The sequence below is a fragment of the Panthera tigris genome, chromosome A2 (assembly GCF_018350195.1).
Source record: "Panthera tigris isolate Pti1 chromosome A2, P.tigris_Pti1_mat1.1, whole genome shotgun sequence".
In the NCBI taxonomy this organism is placed as follows: domain Eukaryota; kingdom Metazoa; phylum Chordata; class Mammalia; order Carnivora; family Felidae; genus Panthera; species Panthera tigris.
The window spans coordinates 38,541,871-38,566,434 of record NC_056661.1 but is presented as its reverse complement, the minus strand read 5'-3'; the positions used below and the strand labels follow the sequence as shown (position 1 = coordinate 38,566,434).

Sequence of the window (24,564 nt, the reverse complement as noted above, 5' to 3'; positions counted from 1 at the left end):
GTTCAGGATGCGGTTTCTTGCAGGAAGTTCTGTCCCCACCCCCGGGTTTGATCATTTCTCCAAAAAAAAAAAAAATCCTTGATTGTTTGAGGCCTCCGCTCTGACATGGAGCAACACTGTGTAACCTGTCAGTGCTTGGAGGGTTTGCCGAGGGCACCCTTGTAGGAGGGCCTACAGCAGGGCAAGAGGCAACCAGCGGGCCCCGCTCCCCCCAGATGTGTTTGGGCACGGCAGTAACCATTAGGCGTTTAAAATAGGGAAGTAGGCCGAGTACATGTACTGTAAGCTGTGGTTGGCGTGGGCCATTCCGATCGTTAACAAAAAAACAGTGCCAGTTGAGGTGGTTGTACTGGGTGTTTCAGAGAGAAATCTCTTTGAGGCGAAGTCAGAGTTATAGTGTTTAGGTTGCAGACGCTTGGGCTCTAAACGAGTCTGGGCTGGGCCAGCTGGTGAAGCCCCTCTGAAGGAGGCTGGGTGGCCGACTGCTGGTCCAAAGTTTGGGTTACCTTTTGCCTTTTGGGAGCCTGGTAGAACTTCGGGAGAGAAGGGTGCGACGCAAGCAGTTTATTCTAGCATTTTCTTAAGTTAGCATCCTATAATACTGGATGCTTTTCTCATAGACAGAGAAATATTCTCTGTTCCTCATTAAAACACGTACACAAGGTGAGGGAGAATCACAGAAGGATATGAAGTGGAAATTACATCGCCCCACTCCAGGTTTTCCAGTCATTTCTCTCTAGTTGTGGAAATCACCAGGGAGCAGCACCATCGGCATCACCTGGGAACTTGTTAGGTACAAGTTCTGGGGCCCCAGGAGACACCTGCAGAATCAGAAAACGTGGGGTGTGGCCTGGAAATCGGTATTTTCTGGAGTCTTCCAGGTGATCGTGGTACTCACTAATAATTGAGAGCTGCAGACTGACCCGAGTGGCTTGCGAACTTGAGTGCCCCTCAGAGTCACCACAAGGGTGGCTTGTTAAACCTACCTGCTGGAGCCCTACCCCTTGAGACTCTGATTCAGTAGGTAGCTTCTGGGGTCTGAGAACCTCCTTCCTTAATTTCTTCCACCAGCAGTATCATCATCCTCATCTGCCAAGCCTCCCAGCGCACCATTCCCCTCCCCTCAGGAGTTCTGATACAGTGACCCAGGATATGATAAATCCTGACTTCGGGAGTGGCTGTGGTCGTTGTTAAAAAAACAAATACAAAACACAAAATCAAAACCATGGAATGGAAGAAATGTCTCTTTTTTTAAATTATTTTTTTTATTTTTGAGAGAGAGAGCAAGCATGAAAGGAGGAGCAGAAAAAGAGGGGGCCACAGGATCCACAGCAGACTCCAAGCAGACCGCAGAGAGCCCCATGTGGGGCTTGAACTCACGAACCGTGAGATCATGAACTGAGCTGAAGGCAGATGCTTAACTGACTGAGTCACCAAGGCGCCCCAGAAGAAGCATCTCTTACTTGTTGAGGCCATGGCTCATTTGGTGCATGATGATACTGACAATACAGGGGACCTTGGCAACCGTGTCACTTTCCCCATATGTCCCCAATGCCCAACTCATTGCAAGAGACTTTTGTGACTGATTTAAGCAACTAAGGAATTCATCCCTCCTTTTCAGAAACTCTTGTAAGTCTGCCAAAATTACTTGGACCTTCTTAAGATTCCGAGGAAATTGCAAATGTCCTCCTATAGGTGTCTTCCCCAATGTGTTACTTGATATCTTATTCTATCTTTTTTTTTTTTTTTTTGGATTCTGAAGATCTTTAACCATCTGTGAAAGGTGCTAGTTGGACATAATTTTAAGCTGATCAGCTTTATTTGTAGAATACGGCAGACAAAGGTGACAGGTTTCATTCCCCCGCCACTCCAAGGCTGTGTTGCAATAGACAAGGTATATACAAAGACACATAAGATGTATGTGGTCCTTGTGTCCGGGAACTTGCAGTCCCGGACTGCATGTTGGCTGATGTTTCAGGCTTACTGTGTAGAACTGGTGTAGAAGGAAGGTCAAATTGGGGTTTATGGGAAAACTTCACAGAAGTGGTGCACTGAGCTTGAGTGGGGTCTTGAAGAATGAATAAGAGTCACCCAGGTGGTTCAAGAGGAAGAATATGGTTAATAGGCAGAGGCAGCAGCTAGGGATCTCCCTGGCTCTGCCTCCTGAGATGTTTCGTGTTTGGGAACTCTTCCAAGAGGTTTGGGAGTGACTTCTTTTTCTTTTTTTAAATTATATTAAAAGAAATTAAACTGTAATTGACATACAATATTATATCTGTTTCAGTATGTACATAGTGAATCAACAATTGTATACATTACAAAATGCTTACAATAAGTGTAGCCACCCACCATCTGTCATCATACAATGTTATTACACTATTTTGACGGTATTCTCAATGTTACACTTTCCATCCCCATGCCTTACAAATTTTAAAACCGGAAGTTGGTACCTCTTAATCCCTTTCACTGATATTGCCCATCCCCCCAGATAGGAGTGACTTCTAAACTGGGAGATTCTGGTGAAGATTCTAACAGGAACTTAGCTATTAGGGCCCTCTTGATGCAAATAATATTGGGCAGAATGGGAGAACTTTATAACATACAAACCTTTGTAACATATAGCAGAAGAGTTTTTCCTGAAACTTTCCGCTTGAATCTGACAGTTCTTGCATCATTTGTGTGGGGATGACAGGATGCCTCGATGCAGGAGCGACTCGGGTAGGAAAGAGAATTGTCTGGTCTAATGGTTTCCTGTGTCGGCCTTCTCCACAATGTGTCCTCTTGAACTTTGGTCTCATGACGTGCTTCTCACAAGAGTCCTAGAACGCTCAGGTTTAGGAAGTAGAGGTAAGAATGCCACTCTGGAGGTCTGCCGAGCTGGTTTAAAATTCCAGCAGAGGCCTTGACTTTGGACCAATCCATGACCTCTCCAGATGTGTTTCCCTGGTAAAGCTGGGGTTGTAGCAGTAGTTCTTTTACAATAGTGAGAGCATGGCGTGAAGTATAATGGGGAAAGAGCATTTAGCATCGCGCCTAGCAGATTAGTAACTGTTCCCTCTGCAGCCTGCTCGAAGGCACGTGTAGAAGGAAGAGCAAAACTCACCACAAACCTGGTGGCTGAACTCCTAGGCCATTCTAGAGCCGAATTTTGTAGCCTTGACACGGTCGATACCTGGGGCCAGAAGGGTCTTTGTTGTGGGGGCTGTGCTGTGCATTGTGGGATGTGTTAGCATCACATCTGCCCCTGTTTTCTGGATGCCAAAGCATTCCCTCCTGCCCCCCGCCGTGTGACAACCAAACTGTCTTTAGACATTGCCACACATCCCTTGGGGGATGACAGAATCATCCCCGATGAGAACCAGGGATCTTGAGTGCCGCGTATCGGGGGGGCATGCCATGATATGCAAGTTTATTTACCCTGATGGAGGGACAGCTACACCACTCTCTATTTTAGAATATGGAAAAAGAAAACCAGGGGCAGCTTATAGAATGGCTTCGTGCTGTTGGCTGCAGAGAATGCAGTGAGTTTTTAAAACTTTCAGCCAGTACTTACTAAAGTCCCGTCCTCTCACCAGAAAAAGGAATCCCCAATGGGCATTTTCAAGGCTTTTCATTTAATACCAATTTCACTTCAAAACCCGGAGCTGTGTCTTTGGGTTTTTTATTTTTCCAAGATTTCTTTTTCTTTTTCTTTTAAAGATTTTTTAAGTTGTGTGAAAACACATGTAACATAAAACTCACCATCTTAAACCATTGTGAAGTATACAGTTCAATAGTGTCCAGAATATTCGTATTCACACTGTTGTGCAACCAGTGTCCACAACTTTTTCTTCTTGCAAAACTGAAACTCTGCACCCAGAAAAAACCCGACTTCTTCCAATCCCCCTCTCCCGGCCCCTGGCAAACACCATTCCACTTTCTGTCTCTATGAATCTGACTACTCTGGGTACTTGAGAATATGTGGAATCCTACAGTATTTGTCTTTCTTGCAACTGGCTTATTTCACTTTGTGTAATGTCCTCGAGGTTCATCCCTGTTGTAGTATGTGCCAGAATTTCCTTCCTTTTAAGGCTGACTGACATTCCATTGTATGTAGAGACCACATTTTGTTTATACATTCATCCACGGGTTGACATTTGGGTTACTTCCACTGTTTGGCTCCTGAGAATAATGGTGCTGTAATTCTAGGTGTGCAACTGTCTCTTCAAGTCCCTGCTTTCAGTTCCTTTGCTATGTACTCACGAGTGGAATCGCTGGATTGCGTGGTAATTCTGTATTTTCTTCCTTTTGCCCTTTTTTAGCCTAGAGAAGTGGAATCCTCTGTCCTCCCAATTCCATTCACACCCTTCCTTGAAGCTTTTCATTCCATCACTGCTGCCCTCGATTCTTTTTCTTACCCCCTCTTTTTGCATGTGGACACAATGAAATGTGAGAGACCCTTGCGAGGCAGTGGGCGGTGTTCGCAAGCAGCGGTCAGGCACCCATCAATAACCACACCTGATCGCTTTGTCCTCGGGATCCCTGCTGCTTCGCTGACTTCTTTGTCTGTGGAAGTGTGTGGCATGGCCCCTCTTTGCCCGTCTGACTCCCGCGTGGACACTCACATCCTTGTGCAATTGAATGAAGCGGTGAAGGGTAAGACATGTTGTAGGAAGAAGGACTTTTCTCCAACAGTGCTTTGGATAGCACCGTGTAGCTCCCACATTAAGGCTCCATTCATTGCTTTCGTCTGAGGGACTCAATATCCCAGCTGCCTTCCATGCAGCCCCACAGTCTTCAGAATTTCCAGCTGGGTGTCACCAGTCAGGGTGTGGAGGGATGGATGGAACATGTAATTTACTTATAAATATTCCGGTTCTGCCTTGACATTCTCAGTGTAAGAAAAGAGGAGAGCAGAAAAGCAATATGTTGAAAAGCTTGTATCTATGGAGACTGCCTTTTTCCACCCATTTTTTTTTTCCAATTAGACAGAAACCTCCCTAAATCTATGTAATTCTCTTTGCAGAATGGGTCTACCAAGCCTTGTGCCTGAGGACTAGATCTTGGCCATCAACACCAGGGGTGTGAAAGTGGGGTGCAAAAGGCCCAAGGGAGGGACAGTCCCAGTAGGTGAAGATGTAAATGGAGGGGAGCCTGAAGAAGGTGGCCAGAAGTCGAAATCTCTACTGTGCTCTGATGTTCAATCCTTTTGTGAACCAGGGGTTCCTCACTGATGGCAGGACGATGGAGAGTTAGCAGAGATAATGGAATGCACAGAGACCGATGCCACAGCAGGTTCCTCTTTAAAGGTGGATAAATAAAGTGGAAATAGGACTAGTCTTGCTGTTTCACATTTTTGAAAGTAATCCAAAAACATCAATTCTTTCAGGCCAGTGTAGCTTGTGTGAGACTAGGTTGCCAGAAAGTGAAGAATATGGGACAACATTCATTCATTTATTCATTCATTCAGAAATTGATTTTTTAATAGTCAAGAATCCAATGCTGAGCAAAGACACACATTGGATGCATTTTCTTGAAGGTCATACATATTTCTCTTATTTTACTTTTATTCCAGCATTTATGTGGAAATGCTGGAGGTAGATTCCAGTGCTCAATCATACAAAAGGACATTACTTGTGAAAATACGTCTTTGTCGTGGTTTTAATTCCTTTTCATTTCGATTCCTCCCTTCAGAGCATCTTGGGAGCTTTCCTTGGGTTCCCTTCCACTCCGTCTCATATACAGAGTTTTTCACCTGTTGGGAACAGGCTTTCCTTTTTGTCAGCAAGGGGGGCCCGATCCCTTTGGGGCAGTTTCCTTTTTTCTCCGATCACCTTTCTGGTTTGCGTCTCCTGTGTCCCAGCCAGAGGCATCCGCCCTGATTCCTGGTCTGTTGGGGCTTCTTTATTCTTATTCCACCTGTATCACAGGGCTGCTTCTGTGAGCAGAGGATAATCCCAGACTTGGGAGCTCATGCCCCTGCACACGTGGGCATGAGTTTTTTGCTGGGTTGAGAGACAATGGCGGGCCATTGCAGAGTCGTATGATGCCCTCTTCCTTGGGGAACATGCAGCCCACCCTGCTGCCCACCTCTACCCCTTTTCGATGCCTCTGCCATGCCTGATGGACTGGGGGAGCCTAGTGGAGAACTGCTCTTGGCTTTTGGTATGCCTGAACTCTGTTGTGATTTGTTTTCGTACATTGTTAGAAGTAGAACTCTTGCATCAGAGACACTGCAAAATGTTAGTAGAAAATGCATTCTGTTTTTCAGAAGCATGATACCAAGTTTCTTTCCTATCAGCTTTGCATGTAAAGACCTATTTCCCCAAACACCACTCTACAGGATATTCTAATTTGATAGGCGGGAAAAAAAAATACTGTCTTAATTGGCATTGTTACGATGGGTAGTGGGGCTGAACGTTTTGCTTCCTGTGTTTTAGATAGGGCCCAGAGTTACATGCAGTTAGGTTGCTATAGTAGACTTTTGCGTTATTCCTGCATACACGTCCCCACTCTGGCTAGTAGAGACTCAGAAGCAGAATCTGGTTTCCAGGTATTTCGATGCCTTCTTGTTACCGCTCTCCGAGGACGGGGTTTGGTTTGGGTTATGACGGTAGCTGGCTTAACACTACTGCGCTGATGAAGTTAATCCCTGAAAGTTTTCTATTCTACCCTTTTTAGTATTATAAGAGGTTATGTGGAATCGATATATAAGGGTTTTATGGAAATACATGGCATTGTAATAGGGACCATATTTTATGAATCTAAAACTAGGATTTCCAGTTTTATGAGAGTGAGTCATATTTATGGGGACAATGGATGGGATATTTGAAATGTGGATGGTAGTGTAAAATCCAGAAGGTATTATCATCCTAACAGCTGGGATGTCCTACACGGACATCAGATGATGGGTCCTTCAATATATTAATTTGCACCATGCAGAAACTATAAGCTGGGGAACACTGGTCTGTACCAGGCCGAATCTCTTTTATTTTTAACTGTTTTCAGACTTTAGTATAGTCAAGTGCATTATTGATCTCAGAGGGAACTCTGAACGTATGTAGAGGTTTCCAACAGAAACCTTTTTGGTGTTAATGCGAAAGGAGTTGGGGGACAATGCCTTTTGACCTATTGAAGAACCCATACCAGGAATACAGTTTGGGAAACGTTTCATTGGAATCATTAGAAATTATTACGTGGCTCAGTTGGTTAAGCATCAACTCATGATTTCAGCTCAGGTCATGAGCTCATTGTTCATGAGAATGAGCCCCACCTCAGACTCTGTGCTGGCATTGTCAAGCCTCCCTGGGATATTCTCTCTCTCTCCCTCTCTCTCCACCCCTCCCTCCATCCCTCCCTCCCCCTCTCTTAAGATAAATACATAAAGATTATAAAAAAAAGTTTTTACATGGCATAAAGTCATACTCCCAGGGTTAAAATCCAGAAGTGTTTTTTTTTAAGTTGTGGAATAAAAGAGTACCAATATATATGTACCAATATGTGGAGGCTTCTCTCTTTTCCTTTCCGTTTTCTTTTTCTTTTGACCCTAGTGTCTATTACTTTAAGCTCTTAAGAAAAAAAAACAAAGACAAGACTGAAAAATGATTGTGTGCGTGTGTGCCCATACACCCAAGAGTTAAACTCTTGCTGTGGAAATGAATATTTACTGCTCTGGAGAATAGCTCTTTCCCAGAATGAAAGGTAGCCAAACCAGTCTCATTGCTACATTTTGTTTGATGTGTCTTAGTCTTTTTTTTTTTTATTATTATTTATATATTTTGAGAGAGAATGCACAAGCAGAGGAGGGGCAGAGAGAGAGAGAGAGAGAGAGAGAGAGAAAATCCTAAGCAGGCTCCCTACTGTCACTGCAGAGCCCAATGCAGGGTTCGAACTCATGAACCGTGAGATCATGACCTGAGCCGACACCAAGAGTTGAATGCTTAACCGATCGGTTGAGCCACCCGGGCACCCCTGACGTTTCTTAGTTTCAAATATCATTTAGTAATGTCGATTTATTGACTATTATATGCAAGACAATGAGCTGAGGAAGAGGGACAGGTAGAAGTTTCTTAGATTCCAAAAACTTCAGTTGAAGAGGAGAAAGAAAAACTGAAAAATGAAGAAAAAAATGGAATGATTTGTCAGTTTAAAAGCAGAAGCAATGTCATGAAGCTGAACATAAGGGCCGTGAATTGGTCACCTACTGCCTGGCTGTAGTAGAAGGAGAGAGGCACACAGAAGTGAGAGGGGTCTGTACAGAGTCAAGGGTTTTAAGCTCTTTTGGGTTCATGGGTCCCATCTTGAAACTGAAAAGCTCCTCTGTGTGTGTGTATAAAACAAAAACCCACTTTGCTACCACCCTAAATGAAGAAGCTTGACTTTTGGTCGTATTCCCCTCTCCTCTGTTACCTTTAAGAAATAGAACATTCGTGGTAAAAGATGCGTCCCCTTACCCCACAGCTCGGGTCTGGTCCTCTATCCCCACATCCACACAAAACATCCCTCTCGTAAAGTTCGGCTGTGTCCTCCTTCTGGGGTTCCTGTTTTATGTATGCGGGTGTCCAGAAAGGATATATGAGGCTTTTGCACAGTATTTCTTTATTTTGCATAATTGGCATGGTGATGTACCTGTGCACTAATGGTTTTTAAGGTATGGCCTCAGGCACTTCCTGCACCCTGGAAGCCCATTTCTAGACTGTTTTGTAGAAGATGTTAGGACTTGAGCAGGTTCTAGAAAGTGCATCGTAAGGTGCAGCATGCCAGGGGACTCCCTAGAGCAGAGGCAGGAGGGAGGCTCTCTTAAGGCTGTCAGCCTGCCTGGGACTGGGAGTGGGGGTAGGGGGGCAGGTCCCCCGGGGCCTTATAGAATCTGGTTCCTAGCCCTCACTCTTTCCCATAGCTTCCACGTGGCATTTAACACATCCTTCCTCAGGGGTGCTGATCTTTTTAAGTGTCTAAGTCCTGCTTCTTCACCTGGGCAGTAAACTCCTTACAAATCAAGACTCTGATTTTTGATGTCCTTGCCTCTCCTCTTGGTGCCTTACCTAAGAAATATAATACTTTTTTTTTTTTAAAGTACTGTACAGCAGAAACATTCGTTGGGGTGTTAGGTCTTTAAATAATTTCCAGCAACTAAACTTGAGGCATATGAAGATAAACGCTTGCAATTTAAGCCATCCAGGAAGCAGTAACGTGGCTCGGGCTTTCGTTTGGCATGGATATGCGGCTGGTGATCACTGAGCTTCCCTCCTGCCCTCGGGGTGGCAAGTGATACAGGTACATTTTTGGTTGCTTGTGGACCAGCCTTCACACCCATCCAGCCAACCAGGAAAGGGAAAGCTCACATGGGGGCTTGGAGCTGCTCTTGTGAGTAAGGGACAAACGGATTCACAGGGATTCCGCATATACAGTGAGGCCAGGGAGGATAATACCACCACCACCCACCCCTGCCCTCGGTCAACGAGGCAGATTTTATGTTGTTTGTACAACTGTACGTTTTTAATGTGTGTTTTTATATTAGTTTACAGCCTTTCTCCCCACCCCCCCCCCCACCCCCCCGGACAACCAGAGATTATTCTAGGTGTCCATTGCCTGCCCTCTCTCTGATGGGGGATGTCAGGCAGTGAATGTGCGGGGAAGCCTTGGAATGTTTTTTATTCCTCGTGGTTGACCCCATAAAGTTTCCCTGATGGACTGTGTGTGTCCATGATGGCAACAAACACAAGACATTGTTCTCTTTGGATGGACACATTATAGTGTGTTTGTGTATTTAGAGAAAAAGAAATATATCAAAAGTCTGGCGCCTGCTATTTGATTTTATAGTCTTAAAAACAATGCCTAAAGTAGTTGTGCTCGTGCGGCTGACTTGGTAAGTTTTCTTCATGGTCCTTGTATGTCGATAGTCTGTGATTTGTCTTTCACTGCCTGATGGGTGAATTCTGACCTACAAGCCTCCCATCCTTACTGTTGTGCTTTGGATTTGTCCCAAGGTGGGACATTAGGGACACGACAGGTCACTTGTCAGTAATTTTTTTTTTTTACATTTATTTATTTTTGAGAGACAGAGACAGAGCGTGAGCAGAGGAGCGGCAGAGAGAGGAGGAGATACAGAATCCGAAGCAGGTTCCAGGCTCTGAGCTGTCAGCACAGAGCCTGACGCGGGTCTCGAACTCACAAACCGTGAGATCATGACCTGAGCCAAAGTCGGACGCTCAACCGACTGAGCCACCCAGGCGCCCCTTTGTTGCTTTTTAAATACCAGTGCAATACAAGATGCTCAGGGCACTCTGACCATTAGAATCATTCAAGCCCACTGTTATTTTATCCATCTTAAAGCTCAGACGCTGGTTCATCCTTGGAAGCATTGCAAAGAATAGCTTCTCAGCCAAATCATGTTAAAAATTTTTTTTTTCTTTTTACATGTTCACATTTCCTGTCAGAGTTGAGTGCTGAATTGCTTTGAAGGCTAGGCTTAGGAGTGCCACACTTAAGCCTGAATATGAATATAAATGCTGAGAGTTCTGGCTTTTTGGTGGGGGGCGGGGGCACAGTGCTTGAGGACGGGGGTGAGGTTGTGATGAAAAGCTTTGTGCTACAGGCACCCGGTGAGCCAGCCCAAAACCACTTGAAACCAGAGTTGGGATCCAGAGGCAGCTCAGGCCCTGCCCTGTTCAGTGCAGCGTCAGCCCAGGGGGACCCGATGGAATAGGAGCAGATTATTAGACAGGGAGGGACAGGAAAAGGAAGCTTCCAAAGGGAGAGAAGAATGGGGGTCATTGGGCCAGGGCCCGGGAGGGGTGCGCCGATTGTACTCTGAAAGCAGGGAGGGGCGCAAGGTCAGAAGCTGGCTCAGGGCTGGCGAGGCAGGGACCAGGCAGGGGAGCTTGGGAGGAGACGGAAAAACCAAGTAGCTGGATGCAGGAAAGGAAGAGGTAATGCAGGGTCTGGGCTGGGCTGCTGTTGTGCACTGAGCAGAGAGGTCGAGGTTTGACCCTCTTACGTGTCATCACAGGTTGTGCTCAGTGCTCTGTAGGAACTGACGCTCCTTGAGCACGGCGGTTCAAGGGCCAGCCCTTTTGGGGAGTCCCTCCGACACAGTGCTCAGCCTTCAGGAAACACACAGCAAATAGGTTTTCTACAAGCAGGAGCCCTTGGGGGACCCTCTGCCTCTCCTGTAGGTTCTCTTAGCTTCTCCAGTGGTTCACATTTTACTCCCCAGGTGCCAGGGAGGGGACGGGAAGTGCAAGACGGTGGGGTTTCAGTGTAGTCTTTCTTTTTTTTCCTTTATGGTTTTGCTTTTCCGTGTAACTTACACGACGAAGTCAGAAGAAACATGTAGAGAGAAAAACGGTTTGGAAAAGGCTATGAGGTTTGGGTTCTGAATTGGACCCAAAGTCGTGGGGTGGCTTTGTGGAAAAGTCGGTCTCCATTCCTCTCTGGGTGTGTTTATTACATACGAAATGAGGACTTTGCAGTAAGGAGCTCATAAGTTTCTTTTAACTTTAGCAAATGCCCTTGGAAAATGTGTTGGGTTGAAGTAACCATTCGAACCAGATGGTAATAAAGCCATCTGGGACCAGGTGGACCAGGATTTGAATCTCTACTTCACCACCTACTGGCCTGTTGAGGCCTGCAAGTTACCTTATCTCTCTGACTCTCAGTTTTTCCATCTTTAAAATGGGCAAGAGCCACTGCATGAATTGAGTGCTTGAAGCTGTGGCTTAGCCCACTGCCTTGCCCCGTATGAGCCCTGAGACGCATCTGCTCTTACTACCCATCTGGAAAGGAACTTAAGTCACCAAGAATATTAATCACAAAGGGACTTCCTGGTTAGCGAGCACATGGTAGCACGTTTCTTCTTACTCTTCACGGCTTCTGTTTTTCTCGAAACCTTTCTCGATTTCCTACTCACCAGCCAGAGAAATGACCCTGAACTCTTTGCTGCCAGGGGAAATTTGTGAGGCTCCTGAGGAGCTGGTTTGTCCTTGTCTGTGTGGCCTTTACCGGGCTCCGTTGCCTGTCTGTCTGCGTCCCCAGACCACCCGGGACACTTAGAGGCAAGGGGTGTCTGTCCTGGATTCCCATGTCGCACTCCGGTCCCTGCATGCTTCCTGCCACCCGGCACCTTCCAAATGTTTTGTTGCCATGAGACTGAAGCGTTGGGGGACAGTGTCTGGGAAGGTGTTGCATGGAAAGAGGGAGGGCCTCTTGGCACGGTTCCGGCGTTCTCTCCGGCGGTTGTGGCTGCCTCGATGCTCCGCAGGCAGCTGGGCCTGTGACCCGTAAGGCATTCCCCCGTGGACATTCTCGCCCCAGAAACGTGTGGCTACCTCCCCCGCAGCCTAGGGAGCTTGGGTGACAGACAGACACCATAAGGCAGAGTTTTGAGCCTCTCTTCCAAAGTGGCAGAATGCAGTACGTTCTCTCTGTTTCCCTGGAATCTGAGCAGGTAGGTTTATCTTTTAGACCTAAGTCTGAGAGCTTCAAGTACAGAGGACCGCCAGGATTAAAAATTAAAATGAAACATTTCGTGTTGTTTTAGATAAAAGCGAATGAAAGAAGGAACCAAATAATTTCTAGGGTAGAGAGCAAAGGATAGGTCCTGTTGCAAGTGATAACTACTCCCCCCTTTTTTTTTTCCTCTTTCTTCCCTTGAACTTGGGATCCCTGTGTATCTCAGACAAGCATCAAAACCCAAGATTCAAATCTGTTACTGAATCCATTCCAGAAAAGCGGGGAAAAGCTACCAATTTGTCATCTGCTATAAAATTTCATAACCTTTCTTTTTTTTGATATTTTTGTACTATTATTCACTCGGCTTGAAATTCTGCGCCAGATTTGTGCCTGCTCATTTTACTATGTGTGCATGGCTGTGGTCTTTATTTTATAAGTAAGGACTGCCGGGTTGAGTTAGCAGTGCCCAAAACGCTCACACTGCAAGTCCTCTAGGCAGGCTCTCTGTGGTTTGAGGCTCAGGCTATTTTTGGGTACGGTCAGGAGGGAGCTGGTTAAAAACCTGACTTGCCTGATTCCCAGGGTGGTCTTTCTCTGCCGGGATCGTGGTCAGTATAGCAGGAGGGCAAGACGAGCAAAGCTCTCGTGTCACTTCCTGCGTGAGATTGGTTGGATAAGAAAGAGGAATCTTCATCTGTCCAAGTTGCCAGCTTTTATAGCTTCCCAGGAGAGCAGAAGCAGCTTGGAAAGATTGTGAATTTTGTTTTTCACTGGATATGCAAATATGTATTGAGGAATGCTGGTAATGGGCTTGTCTTGTGGCTTTGGGATGGGGAACACACTACACAGACTTGTGTGCTTTCTCGAATAAAGCGAATGAAAAGGCCGTCTGCCAGGTGAGTCAGATAGGGCACCGCGGAGGTGTTCAGCTGTCTTTAGACGACAACGAATTTTGAAGACAGCGACTTCCTTGGAAAGTCTTATTTTGAGGGTTTCACCAAATTTCGGCTCAATATTTAGTTAACACAGACGAATCATTACGGAACATGTTAATTCTGTTTTTCCATTTTTATACAATCAGTCTACCATTCCCTTTCAAATACAATACTCTCAGGTTTTGCTCCTAAGCAGTTTTCTAACTTTCTATTTCTATTTCAATATTTTCTGCCACCCAGACATCAACAGATGGACAGGGACGTTTCACTACCTCCCCCCATCCTACCCCCCCCCCCCCCCCCCCGAAGTTCTCACGAGCCACACACACAAGTGCCGAGTTCCGCCTGGCTGCCTGCTTTTTGGCACAGGCCTTTGGTTCCTGAAATGCTCAGAGCAGACCAAAAAAACAAAAAAACAAAAAACAAAACAAAACCAAAAAACCCCAGAACTTTCTCAGGTGAGCCAGTCCAAGAATGTCTTTTTTTCCTTGAAAAATAGTTTCCCGCTACACCCACTCACCCACCCCAAAGTGGTGAAGGCAGATACAGTCCAGACTCTTCCATAGCTTTGCCTCAGTGCCCCCTTAGAAATGGCGTCTCCTTGGTCTGGTGGTCCCCGCCACGGGCCGGGTCGCCAGGGCGTACGTGGACCACACAAAAGCCCGGGGGCAGCCCATGCGCAGCCAGACCACACCCCACCTCCTTGCCCGGCCCGTGCTGTGGTTCTGATGCCTTCTCATCGGGCTTGCAGGCTGTAATAACGGAAATAGCAAAAAAACGTCAGCCGACTCCTGTCTGCGTGTCGGCACTAGTCCAGGGAGTTTCAAAGGGATGCTTTATTGATTCTGTAATTGCACAGGAGAATGGACAAGCTGAGCTGAACCTCAGGGCCAGGAAAACCCCTGCTCCACCAGCAGCTCCGGACGAGCCAGGGTTTGGAAAGAGCTCACAGAGCCTTTGCAACTCAAGGTGAAGTGCACTTAACCCTTTCTCTAACGTGTGCCCCTTCAAGTTTCTTTCGCGCGTATGTGTGTCCGGGCCACATCTCACCATACGGATTTCAAATGTTTCATTTCCTTTGAGTCTCATGCCTTTCCCTGTTCCTGTTTTGTGATTCTGCCTCTCACAGTGCTCTTGGCACACCTGGGGCGTGAAAGATAGTTCCTCCAGGAGCCTCTTTAGAACAATGGACTCTCACTGGCCACTTCTCATGAAATAAAAACCATAAAGCAGGCTTCTTCAAGACTCATCAAGATACAGTAGCCCATTCTCTGCTAATAAGCGGATTGCTTTCCAGACCTGAAGGAGTGGACCAAGCTGTTTTGCGAACACAATTGAAAATTAGCTCTGTAAACTTTTCCTGCTGCCATATTTTGTACTGGCATTTGTATCTGTACTGTTCCCTTCATTTGGTTAGAGAAGGAAACAGTTGGAACACGGACATTTTTAAAAACCAAAAAGGAAGTGCAAAGGACTTGACAGAGCGTCTCCCTCGGAGACGGGCTGGAGACACCTGACAGTTCTCAAAATTGCTCCCTAACATCTCCCTGATAGCCATCGTGCTGTGGGGGAGATTGCTCACTCCTTTGCTGCCCTGTTCATCTTTCTGAGGGTTCAGGGACTTTGAGTGCAGACAGGACGGTGTCACTTGCCTGCAAGAGAAAAGAGGCCATCCCCCCATCACTCAGTACTCCTCCTCTTGATTGAAAGCCACGATACTGATGCCTTAAGGTGGGACTTTGCCCTGACTTAAAGTCTCCGCAGTCTCCCTGTCCCTCATGGTTCACTACTCACCTCCGTATCGAAAATTTTGAGCTAAGGCTTTTCCTGGATTCCAGGTGCTTGTTTTCAAGTTCCTAGAAGATTAAAAGATTCCCATCCTCCCTCCCCCAACCTCCTTACTCCCAGATCTCTCTCTCTCTCTCTCTTTTAATGTTTATTTATTTTAGAGAGAGACAGAGCGCGGGCAGGGGAGGAGCAGAGAGAGAGGGAGACACAGAATCTGAAGCGGGGTCCAGGCTCCCAGCTGTCAGCACAGAGCCTGACATGGGGCTCGAACCCACGAACCGTGAGATCACCGCCTGAGCTGAAGTCGGGACGCTTAACTGAGTGAGCCACCCAGGCACCCCTCCAGATCTCTTAGTAGACATTTCTGGGATGGAATTTGTCATCTTTTCTTCTGTACGGGCGCACGTAATTCCAGTGCCACCTTTCCATTCGCTCGGCGTGAAAACCTAGGAGTCCTCTTTATCATTGCTGCCCCTCACTTGTCATATTCCCTTAGTTGCCAAAGTCTCTGACTTGATTCTGTGCTTCTCATCCTTTCCCTCTATTCTCTGTGCTGGGTTTTTCCTCTCATTCAGTCCTTCGGTATGTTTTCTGCATATTATTGTGGTAGCCTGCAGCTCACAGCGCTGCCTCCATACGTTTCTGTTGGAACAGTCTGAATCATGTCACATATGTTTGTTCAGAACCTTCAGTGGCTCCTTTTATTGACAAAAGAGCCCAGATTCCTCAGCCAGGCATTCCAGGCCTTCTGTGATCTCCCTGCACACGCTCCTGCAGCACAGTTTCCGGTTATCCTTAATCTCCTTTCCATGCGCCCCCACTCCTACCTAGCTCCCCTCCACCACTCTTTTCCTCTCCCCGTGTGGCAAATGCTTTTTCTCCACCGTGCGTTTTGAATCTGTGTATTAGTTCATGTATTCCGCAGCCACTGATTGAGTTCCGTCTTAATGCCAGGTCCTGGGCTATGTAGTAGATACATGGAGACAGTGCAGCCAGTGGTGGTTCCTGCCGTTGTGGTCTGTTAGGTGGAGAGTCAGATAGTAAAGAAGCCAAGGAACACACATGTAAAATGGAGTGATTATATACATAGAAAGAAGTGCTTCTCTTGTTTTAAGAGACGGTGAGAGAGAGGAAGCTGTTTTAGCTTGTGTGGTGAGAGAAACACCACCTTTCCAAGAAGGTGGTATTTAAGTGAAGGTTTGGAGGCTGGGACAGGCCACCGTACCTCAAGCTGGGAAAGAACATTTTTGGTAGATCGGACGGCATGTGCAAAGGCCCTGAAGTAGGGTCTGCCTAAGTCTTAAGTAAACTGAGCGATTCTGCTCCTTCTTCTGTTGAAGTTTTCGTTTTTCTTGTGCCCACTCTATTCCTCCTCTTAAACCACTTTGGTTTTCCTTTATAGCACTTCTCCATTTTGCCTCAGATTAAATCTATTGAGTGAGTTTTACTAGAATGAGGACAGTGACTCTATACTTACATTTCCATTTCTCTTACTGGTATCTTCCAGAGGACAGACTTCCATCTAATGGGATTTAGAGATTATTTGGTGCATTGTTTATCGATGTTGCAAATTGGGTTTGGTAAATGACTTACTTTCAGCCAACAGTGGAGTTTATATTACTCACTGTGTCCCCTGGCTTGTTTACCCAACCATCCTGGACTTGATAGAATCTTTTCAATCCTCAGACCTTCCTGCTCTTCCAGAGTACCTTGTTTTCCAGCTCATAGGTCAAGAGGAGTTGATGTTCGTTACTATCCTCTTTCAATTCCCCGTGGGATCAGAGAGCTGGCACGATCTGAGGCTCATCCGTGCTTTGAGCTTGGGGTTCATGGGAGGCTTTTTTCTAGTTCTGGGCAGAAATTTCGGTGAGCCAGCATGTTGGTCAAACTCATCTGGCCTACAGACTATGGTCTTGAACAGGCCACACTATTGATTGATGTGGTTCAGCCATATGTGGATGGCTGAGTGTGGTTGTGATCCTGGAAATTTGTTAAGAGTTTGAATGAGCCCAGTTTAGTGGGCCTCCCGTGTTGGGTGAATGTCATGGTAGAGCAAGAAATGGGGGCAAAAGATACTCATAAATCTCATGTCTTTTTTTGGTTCTTTTTTTTTTTTTTAAAGTGGTTTGGCTGCCTTGCCCCACAGAACTATAACTTGGAACCCCCCCCCCCCCACATTTAAAATAAACAGAAGTTGAATGCTAATGGTTGGCCAGGGGCATGAATTCAAAGCTCCTTCTTCTTGTTTTTGCATTGAACACATACTTAGTAAGCACTTATTTTGCCAGGGACTCTGCTCCGAGCGGAGGAGCCGTTATTCACCAGGGGGTTGAGTGACTTAAACTCAGAGCAGCTAGTCTCTTCTCCTCACCTTCCATACTACAAGTGGCCTCTTGGAACAGAGTTTGAAAACCACAGTCTGTGCTAGCAGTAAAATGAGCACACCTTGTAGGTTATCAGCTGACATTTACAAGTTAGCATATTCCTATTCTGTTAATAAAAAATCCACATTTGTGCTTTTTACCTTTTTCTCAGTAGGCACTTGGGAGTATAGGAGCTGCATTATGCATTTGCTTCTACCCAGGAAAAGTCCCATTTTTTTTCCCTCTCAGTCACTCCTTACCTCTTCTGTCTGACTTGAACCTTCCTCCCACCCCCTGCCCGGTAGCTGTCTGGTGGGAGTGTTTTGTTTTTCTGGTTGGAGCTTTGGTTTTTTGAAGGCAAAGCCTGTGTCTTCTGCTTGAATCCTGCAATAGTGAGCACAGTATAAGCACCGGTTACTCAGTGAATCCTGAGGGTCAGCTTTCCAGCTCAGCAGTGACACCGTGCTCAATGTGTCGTTCTCCCAGACGTACAGGAAATGAGTGGAAAATTTGGACTATGGGTTTTTGTGGGATTTGAAAAACCTGCTGTTTTTAGATTCCTATTAAGGTACCACTGGGACTTAACAGCCATTTATGATTCTTAGGCATGTGGTCCCCGCTCCAAATGTATAGGCCTTCCAGCACCCATGGTTTGGGATGGTAGAAATATCATGAACTCAGAGTTGAGAGGAGCAGACATTGAATCCTATCCTGCCTGGCGCTGGGGCACTGGGCGAGGTGTTTATCTTGGTGCCTTTCTTCGTTGGTGACATTGCAAGTTTTGTTTTTTTCTTAATTATTACTTTTTTTAAACATATATTCAGTTTTGACAGAGAGCTTGTGCACACGCGAACCTGGGAGGGATAGAGAGGGAGAGGGAGAGGGAGACACAGAATCCGAAGCAGGCTCCGGGCTCCGAGCTGTCAGCACAGAGCTCGACGCAGGTCGTGAACTCGTGAACTGTGAGATTGTGACCTGAGCTGAAGTCAGCGCTTAACCGACTGGGCCACCCAGGTGCCCCGTGACCTTGCACGTTTCTGGTGAGGACTGTGAATGAGATCCGGGATGTGCTCCAGCCAGCACCCGCGATACAGCCAGAGCTCGCATAGAATGGACACTTTCCTTACTATGACCTGCAAGCCCCAGAGGAAGTGTAGGATCTTCTCAGTTAGCAGAGGAGGCGCTTCTCTGTGTCCGCTGGCCAAGGTGACTGTCCCCACTTTACTAATGTTGGTTAGACTGTTATTAAAGCATCTCTCAGCCCTGTTCATCATTACTCATTTCACAAGGTACATGTCCTGGCAGAGGAGTCAACATCTGGTTTTCTGGTGCGTTTTCATAGTCTGTGGGTATATTTAGGGCCACACATGAAATCCCGTGACCCAGGACAAACTGATTGAATGCAGCTGAAGACACACACAGTCGGGAGACATAGTGTGCTTTCCTGCCAGGCTGCAGCCCGACTGAATGGGGGAGGAGTTCGAAGTGTTCTGGTGTTCAGGAAATGTCCATGAAAGACACACAGGCCAATCTGGGAAGCTCTTGAGTTGGCCCTGTGGGCAGCTGCCCCTCCGTTGCTGGTTCCCTTCTTCTTTGTGCCCATTTTTTAAAACATGTCTGAGCATGGCCACCGGCAGGAGATGCTCCTTGTGTTAGCAGAAGCCAGTCTAATCCCAGATGTCCTATAAAGTTGAACGGTTTGTAAGCGGAGGCAAAGGGCACACCTTTAGGACTAATGTGTTTTTCCTTGGCAGAATTCCAGGACAAGCCCGTGTCCTTGCCAAAGGAACAGCACCTCCGGGCCTGTGACTGGGATGTGCTGAGTGGCTGGGTTAGTCGGAGGGGTGGGAGCCAGGGGCCTCCTTCTCACCAGTGGATGCACGCTGGGGCTTGCCAAAACTCTTTGTGTTTCTCCACTTCCGTATCTGTGAAATGGGGTTAATAATACCCAGGGAAGGAGAACTCACAGGACTTGTGTGCATTCATAAGCTTACCCTGGGAAACCACTTTGAAGGATGGGAAACTATCGAAAGTCTTGAAGGTATTGTAAACGCGCACGATCCGAGGTGCGTCCGTCTTACGCCTTTGGTTTGCCCGTTGCCACCAAGGGGTTGAAGGCCTCAGATTCTGGGGCTGGGTGTTGGGTTTCAGGTTGTAGTCGCCTGCCTCTTGATCCAGTTTTAATTTTTTTCTGAGGAAATCATGGCTTGTTTTCTGAGGTCAGACACCAGAACTTTTACTGGAGTTCTGGTTTACTTTTTTCCCCCTGTGAAAGGAAGGAGAGAGAGACAGAGAATATGTCTGCCTATAATCTGTTTGTAACTTTCGTTGAAAGTGGCATCAAAGAGTTTCAAGTCTTATGTGGCCAAGAGGGAGGACTGTTGCCTTTTTGTCTCTAATGGTCAAATCTGGCCACTAGATCCTTCCCAGAAGTGTGAGTGCTCAGTAGTCTTATTGATGAATTACTTCCGTATCTAACGGAGGAACTTGTTGCAACCTGGACAGGTAGTAATCTTGGTTTTCTTTTCGATTATTTTTCCACGCTTCAGATTCACTGGAAACGTGTTTTCAGCCTGGCTTGGGTGGAAACTTGTTTTTAGTTGTGGGCTCTTCTGACCTCACTGGGAGGGTGGGAAGAGAGGAGGAGATCAGGCAGAGGGACTCTATATCCTTGTAGCTCAGAGTGGGATCCTGGGTCAGCAGCATCAGCATCACCTGGGCGGGCTTGTTGCAAACACAGAGTCCACTGTCCCTCTCCGGCACTGAATCAATCTTTTTTTTAAACCAAGATCACCAGGCCGTTCATATGTATGTTAAGGTCGGAGAAGCACTAGAGTGTTTTAAATTCTGTGCATTTTTTTTCGAATCGCAGTAAACAGAGGGAGGTGTCGGTGGTTCTTGGTTGAGAGGTTCATGTTTACGCTGATGCTCTTACATGCCCCCTTCTTCCGAAGTGTCTACATTATCACTCCCCTAGATTTCCGACTTCCTTTATGTGTTGTCCTTCACTTGTGTTAGAAAGCTGTGAAGTGTGACTGAAACTAGCGGGTGAGTTAATGTTTCCTGTTCCACATCACACCATTAAGATGTCGAAGTGTCTGAAAGAAGACGCTCAGTACCCAGATCGCTCAGTGACTGCAGACGGCTATAAGAACTTGGGCCGGGTTGCTTGAAAATTTCAAAAGGAAGCATCTCATGAAATGATGAAATAGGAAACTGAGGCCGTGTCAAAAGGGGATCAGGTTATGACTTGTGTGCCATCAGCAGCGCACAGGCAGATGGGATGCTGATCATAGCCGGGCTAACCGTGGTCTGGCTTTGTGGAGTTCTGGCAGGTGGTGACCGTTTTAAGAGTAAGCCTGCCATGTCAAGAGAGGGCTTTAGGCGGTGGCTTGGTAACATCGTACGCTTGGATAAAGGAAGGGTCAAGCCAGCCCCTCTTTGGACAGGAGGTGCCGAGACCAACAGCCTCTTTGTTTCTAGGTCAGCATTCGTTATGCAGGTGTCTCTATCCTGAGTCTGGCTGGCGACTGATGTTTGCATATCGTGGTTGTCTGAAAATAGCATGAACTACAATTTATTGTCATGCACTGGGGACATGGCCCTCAGATAATTTATGCTTCTTTGAAAAAAAATGTCAAATTATATAAATCCAAAATTATTTAGGAAACACGTGCAACTTTGGTTGCCTTATTGAATAGAAAGATAACTAGATTGCCCTAGCATAGAGAAAATATTGAAACCATGTGTAAGCTTTATTCTCTTTTCTGAAATTATCAACAGGGCATACATTTACCTGAGGGTAGAGGATGGCATTGCCTAGTTAAATTCACCTCTAATTTGTTTAATTTTTTTTATCTTGGTGTCAAAATTGAGGAAAATGATACTCATTCCGTTTCTGCAGTTTCGTTCTTCTTTTGCTCACTCTAAGGTGGTTTTCCCCCAAAGAATGTATTGTAGAGAGCTTTTCCTTAGGAAACATCTCTCTTTGGTAGTGATGGTGACAGGTGTCCTTTGGAATGTCTGTCTCTTGCAGATTGGTGGCTTCCTTTGTGATATGAGTATGTCTAGTCTCATCTCAAGGGCCATCCTAGTCTGAGGCTTCAGGAAATTTTGACATCGTGGAGTTGGACAGGCACGTGTAGACCCTCATGCTGGACCTTGGGCTCACCAGACACTGGTTGGGACAGGAGGTAGAAAATTAGATGAGTAGCACCAGACAGGGAAAGCTTCTTTATTCATAGCTGCCTTGGATCCCTGTTTACTCTCCTGATCAGCCCCACCTTGGATATGGTCTGGTTTTATACACATGTATACGTGTAGATATGTACAGTATATGTACATACACACAGTGCATGCATTTGTGTCCACGTACGTAACTGTGTGTATGTTTCTGTATCTGTTTATGTGTATATGTTTGTATATGTGAACTTTAAGGGCATAGACAGATATGTACCTTTTCAGATATATGTGTATATGCTCTTATGTCTATATTTATGCTTTTAAAAAATTATTTTAGGGAATATCCTGATAGAAATGTTGGGGGTGCAATATATTTTTTTAATTTTTTAATATTGGTTTTATTTTTGAGAGAGAGAGAGAAAGAGAGCACGAGTTGGGGAGGGGCAGAGAGAGAGGGAGACAGAATCCAAAGCAGGTTCCAGGCTCTGAACTGTCAGCACAGAGCCTGATGTGGGGCTTGAACTCACGAACCACAAGATCGTGACCTGGGCTGAAGTTGGCGCTTAACTGACTGAGCCACCCAGGCGCCCCAGGGATGCACGTATTTAATCCACTACACAGGTGAGGACACTGAAGGTCAAAGCAGTGCAGTGACTTCGCTAGCCTCCTGGTGGAACTAGACCCCACGCCTCTGCCTTCCTACTGTGTGCTCTAACATGGTTGGACACCTTCTCTGTCACCTCTTTAATGCACTTACGCGATGGCTTGTCAAACTCCAGACCCTCGTTTTGGCCATATATTTATGTGTTTGGAGTACAGTTTACTTACTATTGCTTTATGTTGCTTTTAAAATATATATTTATTCATTTATTTATTTTTAGATAATATTTTTATAAAAGGACACTTCAGAATTTTTTTCATTATTGGAAAACTAGTATGATGGTGGACCATAAAGGGAACTGTCAAAATAAACATCTAAGTATTAAATATATATATATTAAATATATATATATAAGTATTAAATAAAATATATATATATATATATGTGTGTGTGTGTGTGTATACACGTGTTTGTGTGCACACACACCCATGTGTATATATCTCCATTTGTCACCTAAAAGCACCTTATGTACCACCCATGGTATTTGCATTGTACTTTGAGAAACACTGAGTTAGACCAGAAACCTCCACATTAGTTTGCAAATGTTGTGGCATATTGAGAGATCCATCTCTAAAGGTCATTGCCCTTACTACACTACTGGTGGGGACTAAAATGTTGGCGGAGATCCAGTTTCTTTCATATCTTCTGATAGCAGGTGTTAGGTACAACCTCAAATAAGATCAGTCCAGTCTCATAAGGACCTACAACGTTTGGAAACGTCTACTTGTGATTTTTTTTTTTTCATAGCTATGCTGCAAGGGTTGAGGCTGTTAATTTCAGACATTATTTTCCCTCTCATTCTCCTTTCCCCTTATGTGTCATTAACTTATGATTCCTACATTCTTACGTTAACCTTTAAAATATGTATATCTATGTATGTATACATACATGCATATGTACACACACACATATACGCATATAGATATATATTATTGATTTAGTAGATGCTTTCTTAATTCTTTGCGCTGATATTGGCCTCGAGTGAATAACTTGAATAAAACATTAAGATTGTGGTTGCCCCAAATTAATTTTTTGGTTTTGTGTTTATATCCTGTCTTTGGATTTTGGAATCTCAGGTGGGCATGATAAAATATTGTGGTTCTGACAGTTAATAATTTCTCTATTAGCTTTTTTGAGTGGAGGAGGAAATTGAACTCTTTTATCACTTCAAAATAATAAAAAAAAAGAACCAGTATTGAATTATTACATTATGTAAGATGGTAGAAGGAAAAAAAATGTTTTTTGTCTCTGCCATTTGAACCCAGCGCCCTAAAATGAATGGCGTGTTTAAGTTATAGAGCCCATGCCGGAAAATTCAAGAAAAATGCCGCTTAGCCCTTGCTTTGCTGTGTTTCCTTTTCCTGTGCAGGAGAATATGCAAATTGCCTTTCTGTGGATGCTCTGTCACATCCTTGTAAAGGTTCTGTGGGGATCCATGCATCTTGCTGAGTTGAGCCTTGTGCCAGCTCTGAGAGTTTGATTGTTTTTGCTAATAGAGACAGATTTTGTCATTAGAGATACCCAAGTGCGATGCTGCCTACATTCTTTTTGAGTCTCTGGTCACAGAAATCCCTTTGGCTTTAGGTGCAATTTAGTAGAAACACACACACACGCGCGCACACACACACACACACACACACCCCTCAAGCACACAGAATTTGACTGTGGAATTGGCAAGGAATAAGTGAGCCAAATTTGGCCTGTAGAAATTAACACTGGCAACTTCATGAGTAAAAATTACATGAAAAGCACTCATGGGGGAAGGAAGAAGGAAAAAAAAATCTAGGATAACAGTGCAACAGACCACGTTTCCTATCCAGTCTGTCTTCTCAGGGCTGTTTGTCTAAACAGCATTGCCATTTTTTCTAAACAGTACTGCTGGTGTCCTCGCTCTGTAACATGAAGTGAATCAACTACACAGACCAAATGCTCGTTGAGTTGAGAGTTCCTTTATTTGGCCAAATTAAACCCAACAACCTCAGCTCTGTCCAAACTTGTGCTAGTCTAGGGCCAGCTAAGATGCCTGTCCCCATTTGCAGTTCTGCAGAGAAAAACGAAATGATACATTAACCGTTTCCTGTCCCTTAGACAAGGAGGAAGTTAGCTCCATTAAAACTAATCAATTTTTTTTCTTGTCTCTGCAAAACTGGAAATATAATACTTGGAGATTGTCTCAGACATAAAAAAAAAATCATAAGAGACT

At 45.4% G+C, this 24,564-nt stretch overlaps 1 protein-coding gene across 1 annotated transcript in view; it reads left to right on the top strand.

Annotated features, from left to right (window-relative positions):
• The first annotated feature begins 1,745 nt into the window (after window positions 1-1,745).
• Window positions 1,746-24,564, top strand: part of FOXP1 (forkhead box P1) — a 455,797-nt gene continuing 432,978 nt past the window's right edge. Inside the window, exon 1 of the mRNA XM_042979417.1 lies at window positions 1,746-6,532. The gene's annotated coding sequence lies outside the window, so the exon portion shown is untranslated. The remainder of the gene's footprint in view (window positions 6,533-24,564) is intronic.